The following is a 9,628-nucleotide window of genomic DNA, read 5'->3' as shown; positions in this document are numbered from 1 at the left end:
ACCCCATACTCCAATAAATCCACCACACATATCCTTATCCAGAGATATCCACATATACACAAACAAACATGCACGGAGACCCACACACACACACACACACATCTATTCTGCTCTTCATGTGACGCTCAGTGTCTCCACCAACCCTCCCCTTCACTTCACTTCTTCTCTGATTGATGCCGATGGAAGAAGCATTCCTTCTCCCTTTTCCTCCCTCCCTCCTGATGTCCCTCTCTCCCTCCCTCCCTCCCTCACTACCTCCCTCTAACCCCCTCCCGTTGCGCTTTCTCTCTCCGTCTCTGCATCGCAACCACACTCGCTGGGTCTTCCTGAAGAACGGAAAGCAACGTATGCAGGCACCGGAAAAAGGGGGAAAGGGAAAAGAGAGAGAGGAGGAAAAAGAGGGAAAGTTGAATCCAGGGGATAAGCACAGGTGCATGCTGGCAAGCTCCAGACGGAGATGTTGGAGGTCCTACCTGTAAGCCGTAGCAACCGTTGAGGTGAGCTGGAATGACTTGGGTGAACAGAAGCGCACTGGAAACCCACCGTGGACTGCTCACTAGGAGCCGTCTGTGATCCCCCATACATACACACACACGCACACACACACACCCCTACCTTGTTGATAAACTGCTAACCGGCTTCCCAAAGAGCATGACTGCCTCGGCTGTCACTGGCTGATGGATACAGAGACACAGAAAAAGGTAAGACTTCACTGCTGCCTGCTGGTTCAGCTGCTTGAACCTCTTAAATGCTAGTGGAAAAAAAAAGTGCCATGTCTTTTTAGATTTTTAGATTTCAGCCAAACGATGGTACCAGTTTGTTGCTGTAGTGATGTGGCAAGTTAACTCTAATTATAGAGTTAAACGTATTTCTCTAAAATATATTTTGACACATTTGGACAGATATTTGTTATGCATTCTGCGAGGGTGCTCAGACAAGCAGGAGCTCAGTGAGCATATTGCAGTGACAGAACTCATACTTGCTCTTAGTCAATTTAATATTTCAATCTACCAGCATAGCTTGCTAATAAACTGCACCTACAAAAACGACACAATTATCTTCCCTATCTCTATGCAGGTATTTAGTCTTTTTGTGTTGTCCTTCCTGTCATTGATGTGACTTGAATCTGAAAGGAATAAAGAGTTCCAGAGAAGGTTGGAGGGGGGTTTCATTTGGAAGCAGGTAGAAAGGCAGATCACATCTACAGGTTTATTCGAGAGGAAAATAGAAATATTGGAGATTGACACAGGCAGTCATCAATGTTCTAGCATTGCTAGCTGCTTGCCCTGCCTTCGCTTTAAGTGAGTTTCAGCAAAAAAAAAAAAATACCAGCTTTAGTAATTGCATATTATCTCAGTCTTATTTAATATACACTGGCTCCAAATGAGTTCTGGACAGATAATTGCTTATTATATTTAAAGACGTAAAAGCTCTAGCATGTCTTGCTCCAGGATATCTTGCTGATCTTCTAAGGCAGCGCAGCCCATACCGAACACTTGTTTTTTGTTATTATTATTATTATTATTATTATTATTATAAAATCTATAAACTCTAACTGGCAGCTGTTGTCTGTTTCTAACCTGGTTGAAAAACAAGCTAGTATTAGCTTCCACTTTCTATGTGAATAAAAAACTTGGTCATGAGCAGTAAAAACTTGGTTGTTAAGAAATAGCTAACAGCTAAATAGCTAACAGCTAGAGTGAGATGGAGTGTATTATTATTATTATTATTATTATTATTATTATTATTATTATTATTATTATTATATATGTGTGTGTGTGTGTGTGTGTGTGAATTGGCTTACTGTATTAATGTATTCAGGCATAAATTAGCTTAATAATAACGAACAATAATACCATTAAGTTATTCCTTATAAGTTGTTTATTTTTAAGTCATGATGCATTAATGGTTTATAAAAAAAATGGCTAATAAACTCCATACAGCATATGTCAAGATGAATTCACATTTTTCCTGTTTTGATACGAACAAAAAGCTGTTGTTTTAAGCGAGATGTGACATCTTTTGAGATCATATGCAAATTGTGTAGCATGGTAATAATAGTTTTTTTTTTTTTTTTTTTTTGTCAGGTACTGCTGGTTGAAATGATGGGAATCCAGCAGTACCCCGTACATATTATTGTTTAACGCATTTAGTAAAGTGGACAGCTGGACATGGGTGGAAAAGAGCATCTAGGTTGGTATTAAATTAGATTAAATACTCTGTGAATGCAAACATGTTTGCCCATTACATAATATATGAAAAGTGGGTACAAAGGCGGCTGTACCTCCGGGCTTATTCTCCAATCTCAACCAATGCAAGTTATCTACATAAACCTCCAAAGAGGATGTCTTTGGGAGCAAAAGTCAGCACCATAGTGGTTTCTTGGAGACCGAAATTGTGCAGAGGTGTTTGTTCAGAGGTGAATGTGCCTCTGTAAGAGCTTAGCTGCCCACCCTTGTTGGCCAAAACATACATCACTCCAATATAGGGCATGGTCCATCCATTTTACCTACTTTGAAGGGGGCACGTGGTTGCTGAAGCCCTCGGTGATGTCCCCAGTAGGAAATTTATTACTGAGATGAATACACACCTAAGGGTTTCTGGATAGTTGTCAATCCTTAAACTGGCCAGGCTACTGGCCAGGTACATGAGAAGATCGAATGTGGTTGGCTGTCCATTGTGATGCTGTTTCTGCTCATTCCAGGGATTTAGGCTGAGAGATAGTTATCAGTCTGGACACATACGACATGCTGATTGGGCACTACATGGCCTAAGGGAGGTCAGAAGCTAGGATAAAAATATCATCATGACTCCATTTTAGCATGTTGTGACAAAGGAGTCAGACATTATGATAGTTCAAGAAGCACATGATTTCTGTTTCTTGGGTTATATATATGTGTATATATATATATATATATATATATATATATATATATATATATATATATATATATATATATATATATATATATATATATATATTCGCTTAATAATAAACAACAATAACCCTAAGTTGTTTATTTTTAAGTCATGACATCATTACATTTCTTATAAAGTGCAGGCTAATAAACTTTATATAACATACACTATGTCAAGGTAAAATCATGTTTTCTCCTGTATTGGTATGAATGCAGAGCACATGTTCTTCACAGTAGGTATCACAGTAGGTATCCAGTTAGTTATAAAGCTCTAGCTCAAGCTATATCGTAGTGGAAACAGGAAGCAGTGTATTTACAAGTCAGAGTTAATAATAAAGGAGTTCATTATTGAGCGAATATGAAGGACTTCTATGCATACAGCTGTAAATTACTAGCTAGATTTATAATTAACTACACTATATGGCCAAAAGTTTGTAGACACCTGAAAATCTGAGTCACCTGAGTCTTCCCCAAACTGTTGATACAGAGTTGGAAGCACACAACTGTAGATGGTGTACAGCATTAAGATGTTCTTTTACAGGAACTAAGGGGCCCAAAGTCATACCTCTGAACAAAGTGAGGTATGTCAAGACATGGTTTGCCAAGGGTGGAGTGGAAGAACTCGAGAGGCCTGCACTGAGCCCTGACCTCAACCCCGCTGAACACTTTTGGGATGAATTGGAACACTGACTATGAGCCAGATCTCCGTACCCCGCATGAGTGCCTAACCTCACTTATGCACTTGTGCCTGCGTGGGCAAATCCCCAAAGATTGGAGGTTATTATAACAGCTAAGGGTAGATTAACTCTGGAATGGGATGTTCAACAAGCACATATGAATATGATGATCTGGTGTCCACATATTTTTGGCCATATAGTGTAGATACATATATGGTTAAAGAACATCTGAGATAGCTACAGTGAAAATTTGTTTTTATTGTTTATTGGTATATTAGCATGTCAGAAAAGGGGGACTACAGTGGCTTAGTGGTTAGCATGTTTGCCTCATGTTGAGTGTTCGAATTCCGTCTCTGCCCTGTGTGCTTCGGGGGGTTTCCTCCGGGTACTCCGGTTTCCTCCCCCAGTCCAAAGACATGCGTTGTAGGCTGATTAGTATTTCCAAATTGTATGAATGTGTGTGATTGTGCCCCGCGATTGGTTGGCACATCGTCCAGGGTGTGCCCTGCCTTGTGCCCCGGGTTCCCAGGGATAGGCTTCAAGCTCCCCGCATCCCTGTGTAGGATAAGCGGCACGGAAAATTGATGATAAAAGCAAGAACCTATGTCAAAATGTAAATGTGCTCCAATCACTAGCGATACCAGATTAAAATTGCAATTGCAATGGAAAGACAAAATGGCATTCGCAATTAACATATAAGAAGTATTTGTCAAACAATGTCAAACCCTGGAGACAATAATCGGACACTATAGGGCCTACATCTGTACTCATATACGTCCCTGTACTTCAAACACAATCAATACAATGATGGTACCATAATCGGACAAGTGAAAAACGAGTCATCAGCTATATTTTCTGCACGTTTGCATAAAAACTTTTCAAAGCGATTCTCTAGTAGGCTACAAAGCGACAGCCATATCAACAAGGCAATTTTTACACAGCACAGTGTCATTGTGTTTCTGTCGATTGTCTGGCAGATGCACTGGAAGCCGTTGGCACAGGTAAACAGCACTGCAGCGCCATATAAAATCCCATTTCCAAAACACACCCACACAAGATAAAACTTACTAATTACACTAATTATTCTGAGGACATTTAAACAAGGTAAGCAAGTACATTATTCAATGTGAGGTACTTCAGTAAGGTGTTTTGTCACTGCCATGCCTCACTCCTCAGTTCCATGCCACAACATATCTGCTGCTTACATACAGAAACGGATTACCTAGCTTGAAAGTATTTGAACACATCATTGCTTAATTTATTTCCATGATATTTTACCCACTTTGTAAAAAGGTTCATTTTTAATGACGATGCAACATATTGCATGAATCCTGCAATAAGTTCCATCCATCCATCCATCCATCTTCTATACCGCTTATCCTCTTCCGGGTCACGGGGAAACCTGGAGTCTATCCCAGGGAGCATCGGGCACAAGGCGGTGTACACCCTGGACAGGGTGCCAATGCAATAAGTTCCACTGTATTGGAATATGTTGGTTTACCTTTCTGGAGGTACAATATTTTAAACCACTGCCTACGTGTATATGCTTAGAAGAACAATAGACATTGACTAGATTTTTCGATCCGGCCAGAGACTGATTGGAAAAACACATAATTTAAAGGATGCTTGATAATGTAATTTTAATTTAAATGAGTGGCATTTTGAGAAATTTTGTACTTGAGTATTTGAAAACACAAAACATTGGGTCATCGTTAATAATGAGATATTTAATAACAAAAGCATGACATGTCTGGCAAATTGTAAGCGGATGAATACAGGGATGTATACAGAGAGAATAGCTGTAAGAGATAAGAGCTGTAAGAGAATGCTCTCTGTGCACTATGCTTCTCTAGAACTCGATTCGAATCTGGTATGATAGCACTACTTGCTTGTGTTGTATCGCTTTAGGTGTATTTCCGTTATCGTCCGTAAGTCGCCTCGGATAAACGCGTCTGCTAAACGAATAACGGTAAATGTTCAGCATTATCAGCACACTATATGTTTGCATAATATGATGCAAAACATTAAGTTGTGATCATCATGAGGTGGCACCATCATCATGTTTCAGATTAGTATTTGTTTTAGTACCAATAAGTGTTGTGATGTTTAACGGCATTTTATATACAGTATCTTTATATAAAAAAATGTATTGTATGTTTTAAAAATTCCTCATCTCCATGCAGGAATTGGATTGATTGATTTCGGTGGAAGTTCTTTGAAACTCAAAATACAAACAAATACAGCCCTTTCCGTTTAAAACCATGTCCCCAAAAGTCATGCGTATTAAATGCCCTGACTTTAAAAAAGCTGGCCCCATCTTTAAACTACTACAGCACAGAGTTAGACCAAATCCCAAACTCAAGTCAATATTTATACAGGGAAAGTTACCCATATTCTGAAGTGAGACACACTTTTGTTTTATTTATGTAAATTTTTGTTGTTGTTGTTGTAATGTAACATTGACAAATTCAGTCATTAAGACTAAGTAGAACTTGGCACACTTAGCTTTATTTGCGTGTGCTTAATAGTTCATCCAATGAGTTAGACGAGAGATTTCCCCATACCATTGCTTTACATTGTAACAGAAAATAAACAACATGTTTTTATTTATCTTTTTATTCATTTATTGGTCTTTCGTGTCAAACCGATAACCAATAAACCGATAAATTTGAATACTATCATCCTAATCAGAAACGTGGTGTGATAATGGGTACCTAAAAGGTCAGCTAATCATGACCATCACTAATTAAAATCATATTTGTTGTGTTGCCATGCTGATTTTTTTTATTAATATATATTTTTTTTAATCACATGGAGCTACCCATGCAGTGCTACAGCTTAAGGTGGACTCATCAAACCCTCTGGCTTTCATCTTGTTATGAACCATCTCCAGCCTTGACCATATCACACTTCTCTTTTTTTTTTTTTCTTTTTTTTTTGAGAGAGAGATTTCCATTTAGTTCCCATGGAAACGCTTGGTAACTCATAACAGGATAGATGAAAAGACAGATATGGTGCTCCTAGATAAAGGCCAACGATGAGAGTCCACCTACTCAGAACTGAAACACTAGAAGCTCTAACCATAGGCAAAGAGCAGTTATTCACAACACATGCATGTTCCCTTCTCTTGTTCGATGCAGCTTGGCAACTTACTCAGTCTAATCCATACTTCCCTGCACTCTTTTCACTGTCTTCCAGATCCTTAACTTTGTCAAGAGGCTTGTCTCTTCCTCTGGATTACTTATGTAATGGTATGAATACATTATGAATACATTCAGTGTACATTTTTATTATAATATAAATCTGCTTGTGTTAATTGAGTTCGAATTTAAATTTAAGCAGGTAAAGGGGCATATTATGAACTCTATATAGGCACTATGAGGCTTTATTGTTGTGCCTGTGTAAGTGTATTCTGTATTCTCAGCAATAACAGTAACAAACAGTACTTTTTCACTGTCGCTAAGTTAGTACCATCTAGGGTAAACTTTTTGTATCTTTAGTGTGTATCTATCACTACCTTTTATCTGGGATGGTGCATGTGGTGTACCTTTAATGAGCTTCTAGAATAAAGCCTTAGTACAGTGGTCCTTCACGTCCAGGTATGTGCCTTAAATTATTTTCAAAGGTTAAAGACATATACTGCAGTTATGAAAGATGTACAGTATCCTTGATGGTACCACCTCAATGACAAGGAAATCCACATTTGGTACCTTTATTACCGAGTGTATGATGCCGATGGGATAGCTATTTTGGTAAGAAAAGTGGGAAAAGTGACACGTCAGGGGTGTGACATTTAAATCGGCTAAAGCAGTGGTATTTTTAAATCCAATTTTGTTCACAATTATGCTTGCTAAAATGGAATGAAGACATAAAAGTTAATCGTTTTCCTTTTTTTGTGGACGTACACTATTAATGTCACGCCACTTTGACATAAATAGGCCACTTTACTTGAATTCCCCTCCCACCCCACCCATTTTTGCCACAATTTGATCACCTACCGATTTCCACACCATACAAAAACTACCAACCAGGGAGGGTGATGTCTGACATGATGCATACTCAGAGACATCTGAAGCCAGCCAAACGCATCTTTTTGAACTGCTGCTCATGCTGCATCACAGGGCAGTGTAACACCCTCAGAGAAAAACACTATCTGCCCTCTTGTCTTCTGTATATATGATTTCACAGACTCCCACGACCGGCTGTGTGACTGTGATTGACAGGGGAAAGAGAGTATGCACAATTTTCCTTTCTACACTCCCAGACATGGATGGCTGTGGCATTGTTAGAATCTGAACTTGCCGTTTCCTGTGTATAGGGTAAATGCTTTTCTGTTGCACCACTCTGGAGTCCACACTTCTACTACTAAAATACAACAAAATTTTTGAATATAATAACAATCATCAATTCATAACAACTAACAACTCAGCTGATGCGCCAATATGCATACACCATCCCATAATGACTTCTTGCCTACATAAATATGAGGAATTAGCTGTGTCCTAGCAGCAGAGGCGTATCTACAGGGCAGGCGATTGCCCGGGGTCCCGCAAACCGGGAGGGTCCCCCCACGGCTGATCATTTAAATAATCCGAAATTTTCATCTTAAAATAATGCGCAACATTTCAGCAACCACCATAAAGTGGGCTCCTTTGCAGACACGTTTATGCTCCTGCGCCACCCATTCACACTCGAGTCGCGCAAGCTTTAATTCCTGCAAAAGGATATGAAAAATGAACCTATCTGGCAGCCAGAAGCTCACGGGAAAACGACAGGAAGAGGAAAAGAAGAAACAGGACGGGGATAAGTGATGGAGATAATGACGTATTAATTAAGGATAATTAAAGAAAAACAAACCCGCATCTAGTTGTCCAATTTCAGATTAATTTCACCTTATTATAAGATGAATTGTTGGTAATAGTTAGCCAGAGTTAGCAAGTAGTGTTATTTAGAGTAGTGTTAGCAGTTCTTAATGTGGGCTGAAATGTAATAGGTACCTGGAATGATGTGTACTATACAGGCGGCACCGCTTAGCAAGAACCGGTACTGTGTACTTTACGTTAGTTAACACGTTATTTAACATTAGTTGAAGATAATCATTTTGTTTCCTCACTCAGGTTTGATTTCCTATTTGTATAGCAACTACGAAGCTGAAAAAAAAATGAACATGTTATGTTCTCCAGATGTGTTTTGACTACTTTTAAATGTATAGTGTATAATTATATCCTTAGGAGCCTTTGAAATATTCTCCTTATATTTATATGTGTTTATGTATCATTTTATGTTTTCCCATAATGATGCGATGATGTGGGCTTACTATCATGACTATGTATTTTATTCAGACAGGGGGCGGCTGAACAGCGCCCCCTGTGGTCAGCGATTGTAGGGTAGCCCCTTTATTTTTCTATGTTCTTACGATTGTTTTCAATAAAGAAATGAAGTCTTCGAAACAAGTGTCTACTGCGATTCCTCCGTAGAAGTCTAGGGTCACAACAATATCTCTGCGTAACATGAAGGCATAATAACAACATAATTCTGTCAGAAGGGCCCGAGGCAAAATAAATGCATGGGGCCCTTCTGAGAGATTTAGATCATCTAGATTCACCTCTAGGCTAACAATTCACATGAGTGAACACCTACAAGAGTGCAGCTAACTATGAAACATCATTTGCTCTCATAATGAGTGCAATAATCTGCATTATTGATTCAAACGGCGGTAGAAGTAGAAGCACATCATGCTCATAACCTTGTAAAGTAAGAGTGTATGATTTGCTTGAATTTGAATATACTTCATTTAAACAAGTTTCTAATTACGAGAGTGAGCGTGATGGATAACTATGTGGAAATGTGGCTGTTGCAGAATGCCAGCAACCTTGGTTTGATTCTCACGAGATCGATTAAAAGCATTTGGCAGATTTTTATTCAGGGCTTTGAAAGTACAGTACATGATCAAATCATGCTGGATGTATGAAAACACTAAATTGTGTTAATGTAACTCGGTTCAAACACGTGGAACCAACGTACACATTCGAA

General features: G+C 38.9%; 1 long non-coding RNA gene across 1 annotated transcript in view; it reads left to right on the top strand.

Annotated features, from left to right (window-relative positions):
* The first annotated feature begins 347 nt into the window (after positions 1-347).
* The window catches only part of LOC128611070 (uncharacterized), a 116,888-nt gene continuing 107,607 nt past the window's right edge, over positions 348-9,628 (top strand). The window contains exon 1 of the long non-coding RNA XR_008386493.1: positions 348-701. This is a non-coding gene — a long non-coding RNA (uncharacterized LOC128611070). The remainder of the gene's footprint in view (positions 702-9,628) is intronic.

Source organism: Ictalurus furcatus, chromosome 8, assembly GCF_023375685.1.
Source record: "Ictalurus furcatus strain D&B chromosome 8, Billie_1.0, whole genome shotgun sequence".
NCBI classification, from domain to species: domain Eukaryota; kingdom Metazoa; phylum Chordata; class Actinopteri; order Siluriformes; family Ictaluridae; genus Ictalurus; species Ictalurus furcatus.
Note: the sequence above shows the minus strand (reverse complement) of the source record. Positions and strands in the feature narration are given on the sequence as shown.